The 24377-nt window shown below is 46.8% G+C and overlaps 1 long non-coding RNA gene across 1 annotated transcript in view; it reads right to left on the reverse strand.

Moving 5' to 3' along the window:
* LOC128697266 (uncharacterized) overlaps positions 1 to 24377 on the reverse strand; it is a 76508-nt gene that overhangs the window by 46558 nt on the left and 5573 nt on the right. Inside the window, exons 2-3 of the long non-coding RNA XR_011394571.1 lie at positions 17702 to 17848; positions 3143 to 3312 (exon numbers count right to left, since the gene is read on the reverse strand). This is a non-coding gene — a long non-coding RNA (uncharacterized lncRNA). The remainder of the gene's footprint in view (positions 1 to 3142; positions 3313 to 17701; positions 17849 to 24377) is intronic.

The following is a 24377-nucleotide window of genomic DNA, read 5'->3' on the forward strand; positions in this document are numbered from 1 at the left end:
CTGTTAGTGAGGAAATTATAGATCCATCGACCGACTTTTCCTGTTATTCCTTTAGCACGCATTTTGTGCGCTATTACGCCATGGTCACACTTGTCGAAGGCTTTTGCAAAGTCTGTATATATTACATCTGCATTCTTTTTGTCTTCTAATGCATTTAGGACCTTGTCGTAGTGATCCAATAGTTGAGACAGACAGGAGCGACCTGTTCTAAACCCATGTTGCCCTGGGTTGTGTAACTGATGGGTTTCTAGATGGGTGGTGATCTTGCTTCTTAGGACCCTTTCAAAGATTTTTATGATATGGGATGTTAGTGCTATTGGTCTGTAGTTCTTTGCTGTTGCTTTACTGCCACCTTTGTGGAGTGGGGCTATGTCTGTTGTTTTTAGTAACTGTGGGACGACCCCCGTGTCCATGCTCCCTCTCCATAGGATGGAAAAGGCTCGTGATAGAGGCTTCTTGCAGTTTTTGATGAACACAGAGTTCCATGAGTCTGGCCCTGGGGCAGAGTGCATGGGCATGTCATTTATCGCCTGTTCGAAGTCATTTGGCGTCAGGATAACATCGGATAGGCTTGTGTTAATCAAATTTTGTGGCTCTCTCATAAAAAATTCATTTTGATCTTCGACTCTCAGTCTGGTTAGCGGCTTGCTAAAAACTGAGTCATATTGGGACTTGAGTAGCTCACTCATTTCCTTGCTGTCATCTGTGTAGGACCCATCTTGTTTAAGGAGGGGCCCAATACTGGACGTTGTTCTCGATTTTGATTTGGCATAGGAGAAGAAATACTTTGGGTTTCTTTCGATTTCATTTATGGCTTTTAGTTCTTCCCGCGATTCCTGACTCCTAAAGGATTCTTTTAGCTTAAGTTCGATGCTTGCTATTTCTCTGACCAGTGTCTCCCTACGCATTTCAGATATATTGACCTCTTTTAGCCGCTCTGTTATTCTTTTCCGTCGCCACTGTATAGGTGAGTTGTACATAATTAAACTGATAAACTCTCTTGTATTTTTAAGAACATTGTATAACTGATGATATCATCATTGATTTTGTTGCAGGTACACGAGTTATCATACACAGTAAGTTGTTAAGGTACAGATGTAATATATACAGACTTTGCAAAAGCCTTCGACAAGTGTGACCATGGCGTAATAGCGCACAAAATGCGTGCTAAAGGAATAACAGGAGAAGTCGGTCGATGGATCTATAATTTCCTCACTAACAGAACACAGAGAGTAGTCGTCAACAGAGTAAAGTCCGAGGCAGCTACGGTGAAAAGCTCTGTTCCACAAGGCGCAGTACTCGCTCCCATCTTGTTCCTCATCCTCATATCCTACATAGACAAGGATGTCAGCCACAGCACCGTGTCTTCCTTTGCAGATGACACCCGAATCTGCATGACAGTGTCTTCCATTGCAGACACTGCAAGGCTCCAGGCGGACATCAACCAAATCTTTCAGTGGGCTGCAGAAAACAATATGAAGTTCAACGATGAGAAATTTCAATTACTCAGATATGGTAAACATGAGGAAATTAAATCTTCATCAGTGTACAAAACAAATTCTGGCCACAAAATAGAGCGAAACACCAACGTCAAAGACCTGGGAGTGATCATGTCGGAGGATCTCACCTTCAAGGACCATAACATTGTATCAATCGCATCTGCTAGAAAAATGACAGGATGGATAATGAGAACCTTCAAAACTAGGGAGGCCAAGCCCATGATGACACTCTTCAGGTCACTTGTTCTATCTAGACTGGAATATTGCTGCACACTAACAGCACCTTTCAAGGCAGGTGAAATTGCCGACCTAGAAAATGTACAGAGAACTTTCACGGCGCGCATAACGGAGATAAAACACCTCAATTACTGGGAGCGCTTGAGGTTCCTAAACCTGTATTCCCTGGAACGCAGGAGGGAGAGATACATGATTATATACACCTGGAAATTCCTAGAGGGACTAGTACCGAACTTGCACACGAAAATCACTCACTACGAAAGCAAAAGACTTGGCAGACGATGCACCATCCCCCCAATGAAAAGCAGGGGTGTCACTAGCACGTTAAGAGACCATACAATAAGTGTCAGGGGCCCGAGACTGTTCAACTGCCTCCCAGCACACATAAGGGGGATTACCAACAGACCCCTGGCAGTCTTCAAGCTGGCACTGGACAAGCACCTAAAGTCGGTTCCTGATCAGCCGGGCTGTGGCTCGTACGTTGGTTTGCGTGCAGCCAGCAGCAACAACCTGGCTGATCAGGCTCTGATCCAACAGGAGGCCTGGTCACAGACCGGGCCGCGGGGGCGTTGACCCCAGGAACTCTCTCCAGGTAAACTCCAGGTAAACAGGTACACAAGTTATCATACACAGTAAGTTGTTAAGGTACAGGTACACAAGTTATCATACACAGTAAGTTGTTAAGGTACAGGTACACAAGTTATCATACACAGTAAGTTGTTAAGGTACAGGTACACAAGTTATCATACACAGTAAGTTGTTAAGGTACAGGTACACAAGTTATCATACACAGTAAGTTGTTAAGGTACAGGTATACAAGTTATCATACACAGTAAGTTGTTAAGGTACAGGTACACAAGTTATCATACACAGTAAGTTGTTAAGGTACAGGTACACAAGTTATCATACACAGTAAGTTGTTAAGGTACAGGTATACAAGTTATCATACACAGTAAGTTGTTAAGGTACAGGTACACAAGTTATCATACACAGTAAGTTGTTAAGGTACAGGTATACAAGTTATCATACACAGTAAGTTGTTAAGGTACAGGTATACAAGTTATCATACACAGTAAGTTGTTAAGGTACAGGTATACAAGTTATCATACACAGTAAGTTGTTAAGGTACAGGTATACAAGTTATCATACACAGTAAGTTGTTAAGGTACAGGTATACAAGTTATCATACACAGTAAGTTGTTAAGGTACAGGTATACAAGTTATCATACACAGTAAGTTGTTAAGGTACAGGTATACAAGTTATCATACACAGTAAGTTGTTAAGGCCTTCCCCTGGCATACCACTTCACCCACTTAAAAATGTAGTTATGAACAATAATAACAGAATATGGAAGATAGCAAGTTTATCTCTGCTCCAGAAGGTACAAATGGATAATTTGACTCACAGGAAACACTGGAACAACATCAGTGTGAGAGTTGAGCAGCAGTGATGGTAGACTTGGGTCTTGTCCTACGAGTGTCATCAACACAACGGGGATCCCAGGAACATATTCTATCACCTCACACTTGACACCTAATTCCTTCGCTTGTTCCTGCAGAAATCTGGTGCAGGAAGCTGTCAGGGAGAAGCATTTCAATGACGAACTCTAATAAACTATAGAACTGGTGGGGGTTAGAACCCATGGCAAGTTAGTCGTAAAACTCCAGCCATGAGTATGGAACTGGTGGGGGTTAGAACCCATGGCAAGTTAGTCGTAAAACTCCAGCCATGGGTTCTAACCCCAACAGTTCCGTGGGTTGTCTGCAATCGTGTTATTATGATTTTCTGAGACAAACTGTAACTATAATAAAACAAATTTTATTTTATTTTATTTTATTTTGATCTATCAACACAATGTACTAAACAGTATTTCTGCGACGTCATCCATATCTCCTTCAAGGAGACAAGATGATGGCAATATGATGGAGAAGGGTTCTTGATCTGAGTAGCTGGGGCTAGTCTCCAGGCCATGGACCACCGTGGCCTGGTGGTTAAAACTCCCGCTTCACTTGGCGAGAGTCCAGGTTCGATTCCCAGAGCGTGTTTCCTTACACCGGTTGTCTATGTTCCCCATCAGTAAAATAGGTACATGGGTGTTAGTGGACTGGTGTGGGTCACATCCTGGGTGTTAGTGGACTGGTTTGGGTCTCATCCTGGGTGTTAGTGGACTGGTGTGGGTCACATCCTGGGTGTTAGTGGACTGGTGTGGGTCACATCCTGGGTGTTAGTGGACTGGTGTGGGTCACATCCTGGGTGTTAGTGGACTGGTGTGGGTCACATCCTGGGTGTTCGTGGACTGGTGTGGGTCACATCCTGGGTGTTAGTGGACTGGTGTGGGTCACACCCTGGGTGTTAGTGGACTGGTGTGGGTCACATCCTGGGTGTTAGTGGACTGGTGTGGGTCACATCCTGGGTGTTAGTGGACTGGTGTGGGTCACATCCTGGGTGTTAGTGGACTGGTGTGGGTCACATCCTGGGTGTTAGTGGACTGGTGTGGGTCACATCCTGGGTGTTAGTGGACTGGTGTGGGTCACATCCTGGGTGTTCGTGGACTGGTGTGGGTCACATCCTGGGTGTTAGTGGACTGGTGTGGGTCACATCCTGGGTGTTAGTGGACTGGTGTGGGTCGCATCCTGGGTGTTAGTGGACTGGTGTGGGTCACATCCTGGGTGTTAGTGGACTGGTGTGGGTCACATCCTGGGTGTTAGTGGACTGGGGTGGGTCACATCCTGGGTGTTAGTGGACTGGTGTGGGTCACATCCTGGGTGTTAGTGGACTGGTGTGGGTCACATCCTGGGTGTTAGTGGACTGGTGTGGGTCACATCCTGGGTGTTAGTGGACTGGTGTGGGTCACATCCTGGGTGTTAGTGGACTGGTGTGGGTCACATCCTGGGTGTTAGTGGACTGGTGTGGGTCACATCCTGGGTGTTAGTGGACTGGTGTGGGTCGCATCCTGGGTGTTAGTGGACTGGTGTGGGTCACATCCTGGGTGTTAGTGGACTGGTGTGGGTCACATCCTGGGTGTTAGTGGACTGGTGTGGGTCACATCCTGGGTGTTAGTGGACTGGTGTGGGTCACATCCTGGGTGTTAGTGGACTGGTGTGGGTCACATCCTGGGTGTTAGTGGACTGGTGTGGGTCACATCCTGGGTGTTAGTGGACTGGTGTGGGTCACATCCTGGGTGTTAGTGGACTGGTGTGGGTCACACCCTGGGTGTTAGTGGACTGGTGTGCGTAACATCCTGGGTGTTAGTGGACTGGTGTGGGTCACATCCTGGGTGTTAGTGGACTGGTGTGGGTCTCATCCTGGGTGTTAGTGGACTGGTGTGGGTCACATCCTGGGTGTTAGTGGACTGGTGTGGGTCACATCCTGGGTGTTAGTGGACTGGTGTGGGTCACATCCTGGGTGTTAGTGGACTGGTGTGGGTTTCATCCTGGGTGTTAGTGGACTGGTGTGGGTCTCATCCTGGGTGTTAGTGGACTGGTGTGGGTCACACCCTGGGTGTTAGTGGACTGGTGTGCGTAACATCCTGTTTGTTAGTGGACTGGTGTGGGTCACACCCTGGGTGTTAGTGGACTGGTGTGGGTCACACCCTGGGTGTTAGTGAACTGGTGTGGGTATCATCCTGAGTGTTAGTGGACTGGTGTGGGTCACACCCTGGGTGTTAGTGGACAGGTGTGGGTCACACCCTGGGCGTTAGTGGACTGGTGTGGGTAACATCCTGGGTGTTAGTGGACTGGTGTGGGTCTCATCCTGGGTGTTAGTGGACTGGTGTGGGTCTCATCCTGGGTGTTAGTGGACTGGTGTGGGTCACATCCTGGGTGTTAGTGGACTGGTGTGGGTCTCATCCTGGGTGTTAGTGGACTGGTGTGGGTCTCATCCTGGGTGTTAGTGGACTGGTGTGGGTCACATCCTGGGTGTTAGTGGACTGGTGTGGGTCACATCCTGGGTGTTAGTGGACTGGTGTGGGTCACATACTGGGTGTTCGTGGACTGGTGTGGGTCACATCCTGGGTGTTAGTGGACTGGTGTGGGTCACATCCTGGGTGTTAGTGGACTGGTGTGGGTCTCATCCTGGGTGTTAGTGGACTGGTGTGGGTCACATCCTGGGTGTTAGTGGACTGGTGTGGGTCACATCCTGGGTGTTAGTGTACTGGTTTGGGTCACATCCTGGGTGTTAGTGGACTGGTGTGGGTCACATACTGGGTGTTCGTGGACTGGTGTGGGTCACATCCTGGGTGTTAGTGGACTGGTGTGGGTCTCATCCTGGGTGTTAGTGGACTGGTGTGGGTCACATCCTTGGCGTTAGTGGACTGGTGTGGGTCACATCCTGGGTGTTAGTGGACTGATTTGGGTCACATCCTTGGTGTTAGTGGACTGGTGTGGGTCACATCTTGGGTGTTAGTGGACTGGTGTGGGTAACATCCTGGGTGTTAGTGGACTGGTGTGGGTCACATCCTGGGTGTTAGTGGACTGGTGTGGGTAACATCCTGGGTGTTAGTGGACTGGTGTGGGTCACATCCTGGGACAAAACTGACCTAATATGCTGGAAATACTCAGTATATCAAGTGACTTTCTATATAGTAGTATGTCATTGATGTCAGCCATGGTCTGTATACCTTGTACACGTACTTGTAGAAATAAAGATATTAAGTGCTTCTCATTTCCCAGGCGCTGTAGGACTCTTACGGTTTAGGAGTCTACCAGTGAAATTAATACGCGTCCCATTATGAAATAACATGTTAATTTCTGTCCAGAGGGGAGAGCAGAGGGATAGCTATTATGTTAAAAGGGTGGGTGGAGGGGGGGGGGCTAGGAGACTTATCATGAAGAAGCGCTATTATTAAGACTGCATTTATTTGGAGGGCTGAGGGTTGGTTTAGAAAGACACGTAAGCAAACACTATGACATATTTATTAGAAAACGTTTCGGTCCTGGGACCTTGATCACTTCTAACATACAGAGGTAGAAAGACATTATATATATAGGCGGAGAGTGAGGTGTGAGTGATGCATGGTGACCTGAAGAATGTCATGTTGGGATGAGGACAGGTAGACCATGAAAGTATGTGACTCCTGTGTTGTTGGGTTGGTGCTGCTTAAGTATCATGTATGCCAATGTTTTTGAAATTTTGTGGTTTCCAGTGTTGCGGTCTATTGTGTCGGTGACGGCGATTAGTGAGGCTTCTAGGCACCGTCGGCGTCTGAGGTCTGGTTCGGTGAGAACAAGTTGTGCCTCATTCCAGTTCATCAAATGCCCCGTGGAGTCTCTGTGGAGGACACAGGCGTACCTTACATCGTCTCCGTTAGAGGCATTTCGATCCTCATTCAGGCGGACTGCAAGATCTCTGCCTATCTCGCCTACATATTTCTTGGGACAGAATCCACAGGGGATAGTGTAGACGCCTGCTGTAAAAGTTAGAGGTGTGGAGCTGCGTTTCGTAGTGAGGTCTTTGATAGATGATGTGTTTATGGTGGAAACGTTGATGTTACTAATAGCAAGTGCCCGGCGAGTATTCGTGGCAACATCGCCACATGGGAGTACTATGAACTGCTTAGAGGGCTATTCCATGGGCGGTTTGTTGAGGATAGCTTGTGCCTTGAGTCTGCAATCTCGGATGAAAAAAGATGGGAACTGAAGAAGTGTAAAGGCTTGTGTTATGTAAGTGCATTCTTCTTCTAGAAAACAAGGTCTGGAGATGCGAAGAGCTCTCAAGAAGAAGCCAATGAGGACTCCTCTTTTAGTGCGGGTGTCTTGGTGTGAATAAAAGTGTATAAGATCGTCCTTGTTGGTAGGTTTTCTATACACTTTGAAGAGAAGTTTGTCACTGACGGGAGATCTGCAACTATGGTCTATTGGCACCCCCATATGTATGCAGGGACGCAGATGAACAGTTTTGTGCCCCTGACACTTACTATGTTATCTTCTAGTATACTCATTGCACCCCTGATTAGAGGTACTTTGCACCACCTATCAAGTCTCTTCCCTTCGTAGGGAGTAATTTCCGTGTGGATATTTGGGACTAGTCCCTCTAGTATTTTCCTGGAGTAGATTATGATGCATCTTACTCGCTTGAGTTTTAGGGAGTAAGAGTCAAGGGATTTCAACTGTTCCCAGTAATTTAGGTGTTTTGTCGTACTTGTGTGTACCGTGAAGGTCCTCTGTACATTCTACAGGTCACCAGTTTCACCTGCCTTGAAAGGCACCGTTGGTGTACATCAGTATTCCATCCTAGAGAGAACAAGCGATTAACAAAGTAACATTATTAAATTACATTATTGCTTTAGTACATTACATTATTACCGAAAATGATAGGACTGATACTTGGATCCCAAGTTTCAAGACTTGGGATGCAAGTATCAGTCCTATCAGACTGATACTTGCATCCCAAGTTTCAAGACTGGGGATGCAAGTATCAGTCCTATCATTTTCAGTCCTATCATTTTCCTAACAGATGTAGTAGAGGTATTGTTGTGATCTTTGAAAGTAAGATGCTGTGACATTGTCACTCCCAGGTCCTTCATGTCATTTTTTTGTTTTATTGTATGGCTGGAATTTGTTTTATACTTCGGTCCAGTTTAAATTTTCTCAAGTAATTTTAATTTGTGCTTATTGAAGTTGGTTAATTCCTGCACAGAGATATAGAGCGTCCTTAATGGAAAACACTGAAGTACAGATTCCGATATCGTAAGCAAAGAAATACAGGGTGCTGTGGTATACATCTCTGTCTATGTTAAAAATGAGGATGTGGAACTGGGTGGGAGAGAGTACTGTGCCTTGTGGAACTGGGTGGGAGCGAGTACTGTGCCTTGTGGAACTGGGTGGTAGAGAGGACTGTGCCTTGTGGAACTGGGTGGGAGAAAGTACTGTGTCTTCTTGAACTGGGTGGGAGAGAGTACTGTGCCTTGTGAAACTGGGTGGGAGCGAGTACTGTGCCTTGTGGAACTGGGTGGGAGCGAGTACTGTGCCTTGTGGAACTGGGTGGTAGAGAGGACTGTGCCTTGTGGAACTGGGTGGTAGAGAGGACTGTGCCTTGTGGAACTGGGTGGTAGAGAGGACTGTGCCTTGAGGAACTGGGTGGGAGCGAGTACTGTACCTTGTGGAACTGGGTGGTAGAGAGGACTGTACCTTGTGGAACTGGGTGGGAGAAAGTACTGTGTCTTCTTGAACTGGGTGGGAGAGAGTACTGTGCCTTGTGAAACTGGGTGGGAGCGAGTACTGTGCCTTGTGGAACTGGGTGGGAGAGGGTACTGTGCCTTGTGGAACTGGGTGGTAGAGAGAACTGTGCCTTGTGGAACTGGGTGGGAGAGAGTACTGTGCCTTGTGGAACTCGGTGGTAGAGAGGACTGTGCCATGTGGAACTGAGTGGTAGAGAGTACTGTGCCTTGTGGAACTGGGTGGTAGAGAGTACTGTACCTTGTGGAACTGGGTGGTAGAGAGGACTGTACCTTGTGGAACTGGGTGGGAGAAAGTACTGTGTCTTCTTGAACTGGGTGGGAGAGAGTACTGTGCCTTGTGAAACTGGGTGGGAGCGAGTACTGTGCCTTGTGGAACTGGGTGGGAGAGGGTACTGTGCCTTGTGGAACTGGGTGGTAGAGAGAACTGTGCCTTGTGGAACTGGGTGGGAGAGAGTACTGTGCCTTGTGGAACTCGGTGGTAGAGAGGACTGTGCCTTGTGGAACTGAGTGGTAGAGAGTACTGTGCCTTGTGGAACTGGGTGGGAGAGAGTACTGTGCCTTGTGGAACTGGGTGGGAGAGAGTACTGTGCCTTGTGGAACTGGGTGGTAGAGAGGACTGTGCCTTGTGGAACTGGGTGGTAGAGAGGACTGTGCCTTGTGGAACTGGGTGGGAGAGAGTACTGTGCCTTGTGGAACTGGGTGGGAGCGAGTACTGTGCCTTGTGGAACTGGGTGGTAGAGAGGACTGTGCGTTGTGGAAAAGGACGGAAGCGAGTACTGTGCCTTCTGGAATAGGAAGGGAACTAGTACTGTGCCTTGTAAAACAGGGTGGGAGCGAGTACAGTGCCTTGTGGAACAGGGAGGGAGCGAGTACTGTGCCTTGTGGAACAGGGAGGGAGCGAGTACTTTGGCTTGTGGAACAGGGTGGAAACGAGTACTGTGTTGTGGAACAGGATGGGAGCGAGTACTGTGCCTTGTGGAATAGGATGAGAGAGAGAGTACTGTGCATTGTGGAACAGAATGGGAGCGAGTACTGCGCTTTGTGGAACATGATGGGAGCGAGTACTGTGCCTTGTGGAATAGGATGAGAGTACTGTGCATTGTGAAACAGGATGGGAGCGAGTACTGTGCCTTGTGGAACAGGATGAGAGCGAGTACTGCGCATTGTGGAACAGAATTGGAGCGAGTACTGCGCTTTGTGGAACATGATGGGATCGAGTACTGTGCCTTGTGGAATAGGATGAGAGAGAGTACTGTGCATTGCGCAACAGGATGGGAGCCAATACTGTGCCTTGTGGAACAGGATGGGAGCGAGTACTGCGCCTTGTGGAACATGATGGGAGCGAGTACTGTGACTTGTGGAATAGGATTAGAGTGACTACTGTGCATTGTGGAACAGGATGGGAGCGATTACTGTGCCTTGTGAAACAGGATGGGAACGAGTACTATGTTGTGGAACAGGATGGGAGCGAGTACTGTGCCTTTTGGAACAACGTGGCTGCGACTATTCTTCCTTGTGGAACAGGATGGGAACGGGTACTGAGTTGTGGAACAGGATGGGAGAGAGTACTCTACCTTGTGGAACAGGATGGGAGCAAGTACTGTGTCTTGTTGAGCAAGATGTGAACGAGTACTCTGTTGTGGAACAGGATGGGGGCAAGTAATGTGCCTTGTGTAACAGGATGGGAGCGAGTACTGTGTTGTGGAATAGGATGGAAACGAGTACTGTGCCTTTAGGAACAGGTTGGGAACGAGTACTGTGTTGTGGAACAGGATGCAGGCGAGTACTGTACCTTGTGGAACATTATGGGAGCGAATACTGTGCCTTGTGGAACAGATTGGGAGGGAGTACTGTGTTGAGGAACAGGATGGGAGCGAGTACTGTGCACTGAGGGAAAGGATGGGAACGAGTATTGTGCTGTGGAACAGGATGGGAGCGAGTACTGTGCCTTATGGAACAATATGGGAGCAAGTACTGTGGCTTGAGGAACAGGTTGGAAAGGAGTACTGTTTGTGGAACACGATGGGAGCGAGTACTGTGCCTTGTGAAATAGGGTGGGAGCGAGCATTGTGCCTCGTGGAACAGGATGGGAGCGTGTACTGTGCCTTGTGGAACAGGCTGGGAATGAGTACTGTGCCTTGTGTAACAGGGTGAGAGCGAGTACTGTGCCTTGTTTAACAGGGTAAAAGCGAGTGCTGTGCCTTGTGAAACAGGATAAGAGGGAGTACTGTGCATTGTGGAACAGAATGGGGACGAGAACCGTGTTGTGGAACAGGATGGGAGCGAGTATTGTGCCTTGTGGAACAGGATGGGAGCGAGTACTGTGCTTTATGGAACAGGATAAGAGCCAGTACTGTCCCTTGTGGAACAGAATGGGAACGAGTACTGTGTTGTGGAACAGGATGGGTACGAGTACTGTGCTTTGTGGAACTGGATGGGAGCGAGTACTGTGCCTTGTGCAACAGGATGGGAACGAGTACTATACCTTGTGGAACAAAATTGGAACTAATACTGTGCCTGGTAGAACAGGATGGGGCAAGTACTGTGCCTTGTGGAACAATGTGTGAACGAGTACTCTGTTGTGGAAGATGATAGGGGCGAGTACTGTGCTTTGTGGAACAGGATGAGAGCGAGTATTGTGCCTTGTGGAACAGGACGGGAGCGAGTACTGTGCTTTATGGAAGAGGATAAGATCCAGTACTGTCCCTTGTGGAACAGAATGGGAACGAGTACTGTGTTGTGGAACAGGATGGATTCGAGTACTGTGCTTGGTAGAACAGGATGATAGCAAGTACTGTGCCTTGTGAAACAATATGTGAACGAGTACTCTGTTGTGGAAGAGGATAGGGGCGAGTACTGTGCCTTGTGGAACAGGATAGGAGCGAGTACTGTCACTTGTGGAACAGAATGGGAACAAGTACTGTGCTGTGGAACAGGAGGGGAGCGAGTAATGTGCTTTGTGCAACAGGATGGGAGTGAGTACTGTGCCTTGTGCAACAGGATGGAAACGAGTGCTATGCCTTGTGGAACAGGACTGGAACGAGTACTGTGCCTGGTAGAACAGGATGGGAACAAGTACTGTGCCTTGTGGAACAAGATGTGAACGAGTACTCTGTTGAGGAACAGGATGGGGGCGAGTAATGTGCCTTGTGGAACAGGATGGGAGCGAGTTCTGTACCTTGTTGAACAGGATGGTAACGAGTACTGTGTTGTGGAACAAGATGTGAGCGAGTACTGTGGTTCGCGGAACAGGATGGGTTCAAGTATTGTGGCTTATGGAACAGGTTGGAAAGGAGTACTGTGTTGTGGAACACGAAGGGAGCGAGTATTCTGCCTTGTGGAACAGGATGGGAGAGAGAACTGCGCCTTGTGAAATCGGGTGGCAGCGAGTACTGTGCCTTGTGGAACAGGATGGGAGCGTGTACTGTGCCTTGAGGAACAGGATAATAAGGAGTACTGTGCATTGTGGAACAGAATCGCAACGAGTACTGTGTTGTGGAACACAATGGGAGCCAGTATTGTGCCTTTTGGAACAAGACATGAACTAGTATTGTGGTTTGCAGAACAAGATAAGAGCCAGTACTGTACCTTGTGGAACAAAATGGGAACGATTACTGTGCCTTGTGCAACATGATGGGAATTAGTACCATGCCTTGTGGAACAATATGTGAACGAGTACTCTGTTGTGGAAGAGGATGGGGGCGAGTACTATGCGTTGTGGAACATGATAGGAGCAAGTACTGTGCTGTGTGGAACAGAATAGGAAAGAGTACTGTGTTGTGGAACAGGATGGCAGCGTGTACTGTGCCTTATGGAACAGGATGGTAGCGAGTATTGTGCCTTGTGGAACAGGATGGGAGGGAGTACCGTGCCTTGTGGAACAGGATAAGAGCCAGAACTGTCCTTTGTGGAAAAGAATGGAAACGAGTACTGTGCTGTGGAACAGGAGGGGAGCGAGTACTGTGCCTTGTGCAATAGGATGGGAACGAGTACAATGCCTTGTCGAACAGGATTGGAGCGATTACTGTGCCTGGTAGAACAGGATGGGAACAAGTACTGTGCCTTGTGGAGCAAGATGTGAACGAGTACTCAGTTTTGGAGGAGGATGCGGGGGAGTAATGTGCCTTGTGGAACAGGATGGGAGCGAGATATGTGCTTTGTGAAACAGGATGGGAACGAGTACTGTATTGTGGAACAGGATGGGAACGAGTACTGTGCCTTGTGGAAAAGCGTGGGTGCGACTATTGCGGCATGTGGAACAGGATTGGAACGAATAAGGTGTTGTGGAACAGGATGGGGCGAGTAATGTGCCTTGTGGAACAGGATGGGAGCGAGTACTGCGTTGTGGAACAGGATGGGAACGAGTACTGTGCCTTGTGGAACAGGATGGGAGGGAGTACTGTGCCTTTTGTAACAGAATGGGAACGAATACTGTGTTGTGGAAAAGGATGGGAGGGAGTACTGAGCCTTGTGGAACAGATTGGGTGCTACTATTGTGGCATATGGAACAGGATGGGAACGAGTACTGTGTTGTGTAACAGGATGGGAGCGAGTACTGTGATTGTGGAATAGGATGGGAGCAAGTACTGTGCCTTGTGGAACAAGGTGTGAGCGAGTACTCTGTTGTGGAACAGGATGGGGTGAGTAATGTGCCTTGTGGAACAGCGTGGGTGCGAGTACTGTGTTTTGGAATAGGATGGGAGTGAGTACTGTGTTGTGGAACAGGATGGGAGCGAGTACTATGTTTTGGAATAGGATGGGAGCGAATACTTTGTTGTGGAACAGGATGGTGGCGAGTACTGTGCCTGGTGGAACAGGATGGGAACGAGCTCTGTGCCTTGTGGAACAGGAAGGGAGCGAGTTCTCTGCCTTGTGGAACAGAGTGGGTGCGACTGTTTTTTCTTGTGGAACAGGATGGGAACGAGTACTGTGCCTTTTGGAACAGGAGGGGTACGAATACTGTGTTGAGGAACAGGATGGGAGCGAGTACTGTGCATTTTTGAAAAGGATGGGAACGAATACTGTGCCTTGTGGAATAGGGTGGGTGCGAGTACTGTGCCTTGTGGAACAGGATGGGAGCGAGTACTGTGCCTTGTGGAACATAATGGGAGCGTGTACTGTGCCTTTTGGAACAGGTCGGGAGTGAGTACTGTGCCTTGTGGAACAAGGATGGAGCGAGTGCTGTTCCTTGTGGAACAGAGTGGGAGTGAGTACTATGCCTTGTGGAACAGGATGGCAGCGAGTACTGTGCCTTGTGGAACAGGATGGGAGAGTGTACTGTGCCTTGTGGAAAAGTATAAGAGGAAGTACTTTGCAATGTGGAACGGAATGGGAACGAGTTCTGTGTTGTGGAACAGGATGGAAGCGAATACTGTGCTTTGTGGAACAGGATGGGAACGAGTATTGTGCCTTGTGGAACAGGATGTGAGCGAGTACTGTGCCTTGTGGAACAGGATAAGAGCCAGTACTGTCCCTTGTGGAACATAATGAGAACGAGTACTGTGTTGTGGAACACGATGGGAGCGAGTAATGTGCCTTGTGGAACAGAATGGGAGCGAGTACGGTGCCTTGTGCAACAGGATGGGAACTAGTGCTATGCCTTGTGGAAGAAGATTGGAGCGAGTACTGTGCCTGGTAGAACAGGATGGGAGCAAGTACTGTGCCTTGTGGAACAGGATAAGGGCAAGTACTGTCCCTTGTGAAACAGAGTGGGAACGAGTACTGTGTTGTGGAACAGGATGGGAGCGAGTAATGTGCCTTGTGGAACAGGATGGGAGCAAGTTCTGTGCCTTGTGGAACAATATGTGAACGAGTACTCTGTTGTGGAAGAGGATGGGGGTGAGTACTGTGCCTTGTGGAACAGGATGGGAACGAGTACTGTGCCTTGTGGAACATGATAGGAGCAAGTACTGTGCTTTGTGGAACAGAATGGGAACGAGTACTGTGTTGTGGAACAGGATGGCAGCGAGTACTGTGCCTTGTGGAACAGGATGGTAGCTAGTATTCTGCCTTGTGGAACAGAATGGTAGGGAGTACTGTGCCTCTTGAAACAGGATAAGAGCCAGTACTGTCCCTATTGGAACAGAATGGTAACGAGAACTGTGCTGTGGAACAGGAGGGGAGCGAGTAATGTGCCTAGTGGAACAAGATGGGAGCGAGTACTGTGCCTTGCGTAACAGGATGGGAACGAGTACTATGCCTTGTGGAACAGAATTGGAGCGAGTACTGTGCCTGGTAGAACAGGATGGGAACAAGTACTGTGCCTTGTGGAACAAGATGTGAACGAGTACTCTGTTGTGGATGAGGATGGGGGCGAGTAATGCGCTTTGTGGAACAGGATGGGAGCGAGTTCTGTGCCTTGTGGAACAGGATGGGAACGAGTACTGTGTTGTGGAACAGGATGGGAGCGAGAACTGTGCCTTGTGGAACAGGATGGGAGCAAGTATGTGCCTTGTGGAACAAGGTGTGAACGAGTACTCTGTTGTGGAACAGGATGGGGCGAGTACTGTGCCTTGTGGAACAGGATGGGAGCGAGTACGGTGTTGCAGAACAGGATGGGAGCGAGTACTGTGTTGTGGAACAGGATGGTGGCGAGTACTGTGCCTTGTGGAACAGGATGGGGCGAGTACTCTGCCTTGTGGAACAGGATGGGAGCGAGTACGGTGTTGCAGAACAGGATGGGAGCGAGTACTGTGTTGTGGAACAGGATGGGAGCGAGTACTGTGCCTTGTGGAACAGATTGGGAACGAGTACTTTGTTGAGGAACAGGATGGGAGCGAGTACTGTGCTTTGTGGAACAGGATGGTAGCGAGTACTGTGACTTCTGGAACAGGATGGTAGCGTGTACTGTGCCTTGTGGAACAGGACGGGAGTGAGTACTGTGCGTTGTGGAACAGGATGGGAGCAAGAACTGTGCCTTGTGGAACAAGATGTGAACGAGTACTCTGTTGTGGAAGAGGATGGGGGCGAGTAATGTGCCTTGTGGAACAGGATGGGAGCGAGTTCTGTGCCTTTGGAAAAGGATTGGAACGAGTACTGTGTTGTGGAATAGGATGGGAGCGAGTACTGTGCCTTGTGGAATAATATGTGAACGAGTACTCTGTTGTGGAAGAGGATGGGGGCAAGCACTGTGCCTTGTGGAACAGGATGGGATCGATTACTGTGCCTTGTGCAACATGATAGGAGCAAGTACTGTGCTTTGTGGAACAGAATGGGAACGAGTACTGTGTTGTGGAACATGATTACAGCGAGTACTGTGCCTTATGGAACAGGAAGGTAGCGAGTATTGTGCCTTGTGGAACAGGATGGGAGGGAGTACTGTGCCTTGTGAAACAGGATAAGAGCCACTACTCTCCCTTGTGGAAAAGAATTGGAACGAGTACTGTGTTGTGGAACAGGAGGGGAGCGAGTAATGTGCCTTGTGGAACAGAATGGGAGCGAGTACTGTTCCTTGTGCAAGAGGATGGGAACGAGTACTATGCCTTGTGGAACAGGATTGGAGAGAGTACTGTGCCTGGTAGAACAGGATGGGAACAAGTACTGTGCCTTGTGGAGCAAGATGTGAACGAGTACTCTGTTGCGGAAGAGGATGGGGGCGAGTAATGTGCCTTGTGGAACAGGATGGGAACGAGTACTGTGTTGTGGAACAGGATGGGAGCGAGTACTGTGCCTTGTGGAACAGCGTGGGTGCGACTATTGTGGCTTGTGGAACAGGATGGGAACGAGTACTGTGTTGTGGAACAGGATGAGAGCGAGTACTGTGCCTTGTGGATCAGGATGGGAGGAAGTACTGTGCCTTGGGGAACAAGATGTGCACATGTGTCTTAACTTTCATATGGGCGAATAGTGAACCTAGGAATAGCATTCCGACATCTCAGTTAGGAGTCAATCCGGACCCTGTACACTGTGCACAGGGAGTATGCAGCTCAAGTTTGGAACCCACGCCTGGTCAAGCATGTCAGGAAACTAGAGAAAGTGCAAAGATTTGCAGCGAGAGTAGTCTCAGAGCTTAGGGGCATGTGCTATGAGGAGGGGGTTAAGGGAACTCGACCTGACGACACTGGAGGGCAGGAGAGATAGGGAGGGGTACATGATAACGACATATAAAATACTGAGAGTAATCGGCAAGGTGGACATAGACAGAATGTTTTAGAGATGGGACACAGCAACAAAAGGTGAAAATTGGAAGCTGAAGACTCAGATGAGTCAGAGGGATGTTAGGAAGTATTTTCTCAGTCATAGAGTTGTCAGGAAGTGAGGAACTGGAGGCAGATTCCATACATAACTTTAAGAAAAGGTATGATAAAACTAATGGATCCCAGAAGGGAGTCCCAGAATGGAATGCCAGAAGGGGATCCCAGAAGGGGATCCCAGAAGGGGATCCCAGAAGGGGATCCCAGAAGGTGATCCCAGAAGGGAGTCCCAGAAGGGAATCCCTGAACGGGATCCCAGAAGGGGATCCCAGAAAGGGATCCCAGAAGGGGATCCCAGAAGGGGATCCCAGAAGGGGATCCCAGAAGGGGATCCCAGAAGGGGATCCCAGAAGGGGGTGGAAATATACAGTGATCAATCAATTTCTATCTCCTTATTGTTTATTACTGAACACTGACAGGTGTTCATTATTCTTTAGTTATTCAGTTTACACTATGTATGCTAATTGTACTTAAATGTAACTATACCTAAATAAACTTACCTATATACCTGGAGGGAGTTTCGGGGAGGGGGTCAACTCCCCCGCGCCTGGTCCATCACCAGGCCATACATTAAGTTGTATCCTAACTTACTAACCATATTTTGGATTAGGAGGAACAGTTTTAATTCTGATGTAGTTGAGGAAGTGGTAACAGCTGGATGTTCCATGGATGCTGGACGAGGGATGAGCAGAGTAAATGTAGTGAGAGATTAACAACTGGTGACCACTCTATCTCTCTCTCTCTGGAAGACACAAACAAACTGCAGTAAATGTAGTGAGAGATTAACAACTGGTGACCACTCTATCTCTCTCTCTCTGGAAGACACAAACAAACTGCAGTAAATGTAGTGAGAGATTAACAACTGGTGACCATTCTATCTCTCTCTCTCTCTCTGGAAGACACAAACAAACTGCAGTAAATGTAGTGAGAGATTAACAAAAGGTGACCACTCTATCTCTCTCTTTGGGAGACGCAGACAAACTGGTCAGGGAATAATATTTTTGCCACCTGCTCCTTCTCTTGGACTTTCCTAATATCCCTCTTCTCTTTTTTCCTCAGTTTCTCTCCTTTCCATCTAATTTCTCTAGTTCCTTCTCTTCCTCATCTCGCCCCATTAGTTTAATTTCTCACTCTTACTGCTCAGTTGTGATATTTCTCTCATTTTTTCGTGTATTGTTCTCTTCGTCATTATCGTCTTCCTGATTCTTCCTCCTCATCTCCTGGTTCACTTCCACCTACCATCCACATTTATCAGCTCATCTATCTTATCTCCACTACACCCGCAAATCATCCCCGCCTCCTCTTATTTCTTGTCTTTTGAGCCTCATTTCCTTATCCTCCTAATGTCTCCTTCCTCATTCATCTCCCCGTTGTCTTCTTTTCCTCTTGTTCTGCTCCTACTAACACTCTATACTCCTTATTTTCTTTATTTTCTTCCTTCTAAATCCTCCTTACTGTAACATTACAATATACTCTACTCTCTCCTGACCTTATTTACAAAGTCACAACAACTTAGTGCTTAATTATTCATTTATTGAAGAATATATAGACAATATAATAACTTATGTGATATGTCAAGATATCTAATTAATGAAAATAAGACACTAGACATATTAAGCAAATATCCTAAGTTTGTTTTTAACACATTAATCAACTGTAGATATAAATCCAGATGTAGTCTTGTAGGTTTTTATGTATCCATATACTCCTGCGCTACCATCCACAGGATGGATATGGAGTGCACAATATACTCCTGTGCTACCATCCACAGGATGGATATGGAGTGCACAATATACTCCTGCGCTACCATCCACAGGATGGATATGGAGTGCACAATATACTCCTGCGCTACCATCCACAGGATGGATATGGAGTGCACAATATACTCCTGCGCTACCATCCACAGGATGGATATGGAGTGCACAATATACTCCTGCGCTACCATCCACAGGATGGATATGGAGTGCACAATATACTCCTGCGCTACCATCCACAGGATGGATATGGAGTGCACAATATACTCCTGCGCTACCATCCACAGGATGGATATGGAGTGCACAATATACTCCTGCGCTACCATCCACAGGATGGATATGGAGTGCACAATAAACTAGCCACTTCGGTGGGGAAAAATTAATCTCACAGCAGATAGTGACAAATCATGTAAAGCAGAAGCTTAAGAAAGCCACAATACCGTGACTGGAACAACACACAAATAACTCGCACACTGGAGACTGTTCTTGTGTTACACAGACTATGTGACGGTGTGTTTCAGTGTTGCTTCTCTCTTATGTTCTTGTGTTACACAGACTATGTGACGGTGTGTTTCAGTGTTGCTTCTCTCTTATGTTCTTGTGTTACACAGACTATGTGACGGTGTGTTTCAGTGTTGCTTCTCTCTTATGTTCTTGTGTTACACAGACTATGTGACGGTGTGTTTCAGTGTTGCTTCTCTCTTATGTTCTTGTGTTACACAGACTATGTGACGGTGTGTTTCAGTGTTGCTTCTCTGTTATGTTCTTGTGTAACACAGACTATGTGACGGTGTGTTTCAGTGTTGCTTCTGTGTTATGTTCTTGTGTAACACAGACTATGTGACGGTGTGTTTCAGTGTTGCTTCTGTGTTATGTTCTTGTGTAACACAGACTATGTGACGGTGTGTTTCAGTGTTGCTTCTGTGTTATGTTCTTGTGTAACACAGACTACGTGACGGTGTGTTTCAGTGTTGCTTCTGTGTTATGTTCTTGTGTAACACAGACTATGTGACGGTGTGTTTCAGTGTTGCTTCTGTGTTATGTTCTTGTGTAACACAGACTATGTGACGGTGTGTTTCAGTGTTGCTTCTCTGTTATGTTCTTGTGTAACACAGACTATGTGACGGTGTGTTTCAGTGTTGCTTCTCTGTTATGTTCTTGTGTAACACAGACTATGTGACGGTGTGTTTCAGTGTTGCTTCTCTGTTATGTTCTTGTGTAACACAGACTTTGTGACGGTGTGTTTCAGTGTTGCTTCTGTGTTATGTTCTTGTGTAACACAGACTATGTGACGGTGTGTTTCAGTGTTGCTTCTGTGTTATGTTCTTGTGTAACACAGACTATGTGACGGTGTGTTTCAGTGTTGCTTCTGTGTTATGTTCTTGTGTAACACAGACTATGTGACGGTGTGTTTCAGTGTTGCTTCTGTGTTATGTTCTTGTGTAACACAGACTATGTGACGGTGTGTTTCAGTGTTGCTTCTCTGTTATGTTCTTGTGTAACACAGACTATGTGACGGTGTGTTTCAGTGTTGCTTCTCTGTTATGTTCTTGTGTAACTCAGACTATGTGACGGTGTGTTTCAGTGTTGCTTCTGTGTTATGTTCTTGTGTAACACAGACTATGTGACGGTGTGTTTCAGTGTTGCTTCTGTGTTATGTTCTTGTGTAACACAGACTATGTGATGGTGTGTTTCAGTGTTGCTTCTGTGTTATGTTCTTGTGTAACACAGACTATGTGACGGTGTGTTTCAGTGTTGCTTCTGTGTTATGTTCTTGTGTAACACAGACTATGTGACGGTGTGTTTCAGTGTTGCTTCTGTGTTATGTTCTTGTGTAACACAGACTATGTGACGGTGTGTTTCAGTGTTGCTTCTCTGTTATGTTCTTGTGTAACACAGACTATGTGACGGTGTGTTTCAGTGTTGCTTCTCTGTTATGTTCTTGTGTAACACAGACTATGTGACGGTGTGTTTCAGTGTTGCTTCTGTGTTATGTTCTTGTGTAACACAGACTATGTGACGGTGTGTTTCAGTGTTGCTTCTGTGTTATGTTCTTGTGTAACACAGACTATGTGACGGTGTGTTTCAGTGTTGCTTCTGTGTTATGTTCTTGTGTAACACAGACTATGTGACGGTGTGTTTCAGTGTTGCTTCTGTGTTATGTTCTTGTGTAACACAGACTATGTGACGGTGTGTTTCAGTGTTGCTTCTGTGTTATGTTCTTGTGTAACACAGACTATGTGACGGTGTGTTTCAGTGTTGCTTCTGTGTTATGTTCTTGTGTAACACAGACTATGTGACGGTGTTGATCACTATTATTTGCTAGTACTTCACAGATGATGAAGATGTATTTGTGTCCTTTTACTTAGTCATTAGTTAAAGGTTCAAGTCATTCTTCCAAGTGTGGGATATTAGTGTCATGTAAATCCTGGTAGTTAGAAAAATGTCTTTGATCACAAACACTGAAGAACAAGTGAAAAATTCTCAGAACCAGGAACTAAATATTTAAAAAAGTTGAAGAACATTGTTTGTAAACATTGCCCAGGATTGTTCACAGGTTTACCTGGAGTTTACCTGGAGAGAGTTCCGGGGGTCAACGCCCCCGCGGCCCGGTCTGTGACCAGGCCTCCTGGTGGATCAGAGCCTGATCAACCAGGCTGTTGCTGCTGGCTGCACGCAAACCAACGTACGAGCCACAGCCCGGCTGATCAGGAACCAACTTTAGGTGCTTGTCCAGTGCCAGCTTGAAGACTGCCAGGGGTCTGTTGGTAATCCCCCTTATGTTTGCTGGGAGGCAGTTGAACAGTCTCGGGCCCCTGACACTTATTGTATGGTCTCTTAGCGTGCTAGTGACACCCCTGCTTTTCATTGGGGGGATGGTGCATCGTCTGGCAAGTCTTTTGCTTTCGTAGTGAGTGATTTTCGTGTGCAAGTTCGGTACTAGTCCCTCTAGGATTTTCCAGGTGTATATAATCATGTATCTCTCCCGCCTGCGTTCCAGGGAATACAGGTTCAGGAACCTCAAGCGCTCCCAGTAATTGAGGTGTTTTATCTCCGTTATGCGCGCCGTGAAGGTTCTCTGTACATTTTCTAGGTCAGCAATTTCACCTGCCTTGAAAGGTGCTGTTAGTGTGCAGCAATATTCCAGCCTAGATAGAACAAGTGACCTGAAGAGTGTCATCATGGGCTTGGCCTCCCTAGTTTTGAAGGTTCTCATTATCCATCCTGTCATTTTTCTAGCAGATGCGATTGATACAATGTTATGGTCCTTGAAGGTGAGATCCTCCGCCATGATCACTCCCAGGTCTTTGACGTTGGCGTTTCGCTCTATTTTGTGGCCAGAATTTGTTTTGTACTCTGATGAAGATTTAATTTCCTCGTGTTTACCATATCTGAGTAATTGAAATTTCTCATCGTTGAACTTCATATTGTTTTCTGCAGCCCACTGAAAGATTCGGTTGATGTCCGCCTGGAGCCTTGCAGTGTCTGCAATGGAAGACACTGTCATGCAGATTCGGGTGTCATCTGCAAAGGAAGACACGGTGCTGTGGCTGACATCCTTGTCTATGTCGGATATGAGGATGAGGAACAAGATGGGAGCGAGTACTGTGCCTTGTGGAACAGAGCTTTTCACCGTAGCTGCCTCGGACTTTACTCTGTTGACGACTACTCTCTGTGTTCTGTTATTAAGGAAATTATAGATCCGTCGACCGACTTTTCCTGTTATCCCTTTAGCACGCATTTTGTGCGCTATTACGCCATGGTCACACTTGTCGAAGGCTTTTGCAAGGTCTGTATATATTACATCTGCATTCTTTTTATCTTCTAGTGCATTTAGGACCTTGTCGTAGTGATCCAATAGTTGAGACAGACAGGAGCGACCTGTTCTAAACCCATGTTGCCCTGGGTTGTGTAACTGATGGGTTTCTAGATGGGTGGTGATCTTGCTTCTTAGGACCCTTTCAAAGATTTTTATGATATGGGATGTAAGTGCTATCGGTCTGTAGTTCTTTGCTGTTGCTTTACTGCCCCCTTTGTGGAGTGGGGCTATGTCTGTTGTTTTTAGTAACTGTGGGACGACCCCCGTGTCCATGCTCCTTCTCCATAGGATGGAAAAGGCTCGTGATAGGGGCTTCTTGCAGTTCTTGATGAACACGGAGTTCCATGAGTCTGGCCCTGGGGCAGAGTGCATGGGCATGTCATTTATCGCCTGTTCGAAGTCATTTGGAGTCAGGATAACATCGGATAGGCTTGTGTTAACCAAATTTTGTGGCTCTCTCATAAAAAATTCGTTTTGATCTTCGACTCTCAGTCTGGTTAGCGGCTTGCTAAAAACTGAGTCATATTGGGACTTGAGTAGCTCACTCATTTCCTTGCTGTCATCTGTGTAGGACCCAGTTGAACACAAACGAAACATAAAAAATAACAAATTATTCTTAAAGTAACATGACATATATATTCCATAAATACAAAAAGAATACACTAAATGTTATGACAAAACGGTGAGTAATAACATGATATATACACCAACAAATGTATTTCTGTAAGTATACATACAATGAGAATTTACTTTAATCTCTATTTTACGAATTAAAGTATTGTTGTCTGGTGGAGGAATATGACATGTGCATCCTTAATAATGACCTTAGTTTAGTCGACAGGCTTGGTATATTTCTACACCATAGGAAAGTTATCATAGGAACCACTGTGGCCACAAATGCAAGATTTTACAGACGAATCTCCCGCTAGCGTGGCCGTCTCTTCTTCAGTTGCTCAAGCCTAACATTCATTGCAACTATCTCCTGTTGGATGTGGAGATTTGCCATTCTAATTCCGTCTCTCCTCCTGATGCCTGTAATGAAGCGGATTGCCCTATTCTGGATACATTATAACTCTAGCATGCTGGTTTTGGTTGTTAATGACAAGGGTACAGGCGGACTTTGGCTAAAGTTTTCTTTTCGGTGACATGAGATGTAGAGTGACGTCTGTCTATCTCATAACCCAGGATCTTGTTATTGTTTCTAGTGGCTATAGGCGTACCTCTGGTGGAGATACCCCTTTATCTTCTCTGGTTGAGGGAAAAAACCGATTGTACTGATGAGGACTTTGTCTGGGTTGGTTATGATACGCCATTTCGTCTCCCAGTTAGCTGTTCTACGTAGTTCAGTATTCATTTTTTTCATTTACCCTTTCATACTTATATTTTTCTGTCACAGGGGTGGACGAAACTACATGGATAACATCATCAGCAAATTGGGTGATAAGTTTATTATTAAATTCGGATTGAGGGAGAGCGTTAACATATATGTTGAATAATATCGGGCTAAGGCACGAGCCCTGTGGTACTCCAGCTGTTGGTGTAAACGGCTCTGCTGTCTTACCGTTAAAGGTAGGAATGATTTTTCTGTTTGGTAGGAAGTTATATATAAATCGGAGAAAGGTCCAGTTGTGGTCAGGAAGGTTTGCCAGTTTAAAAATGAGTCTATCATGCCACAAACTGTCAAAAGTTTTTTGTAC

The sequence above is a fragment of the Cherax quadricarinatus genome, chromosome 89, assembly GCF_038502225.1.
Source record: "Cherax quadricarinatus isolate ZL_2023a chromosome 89, ASM3850222v1, whole genome shotgun sequence".
Taxonomy (NCBI): domain Eukaryota; kingdom Metazoa; phylum Arthropoda; class Malacostraca; order Decapoda; family Parastacidae; genus Cherax; species Cherax quadricarinatus.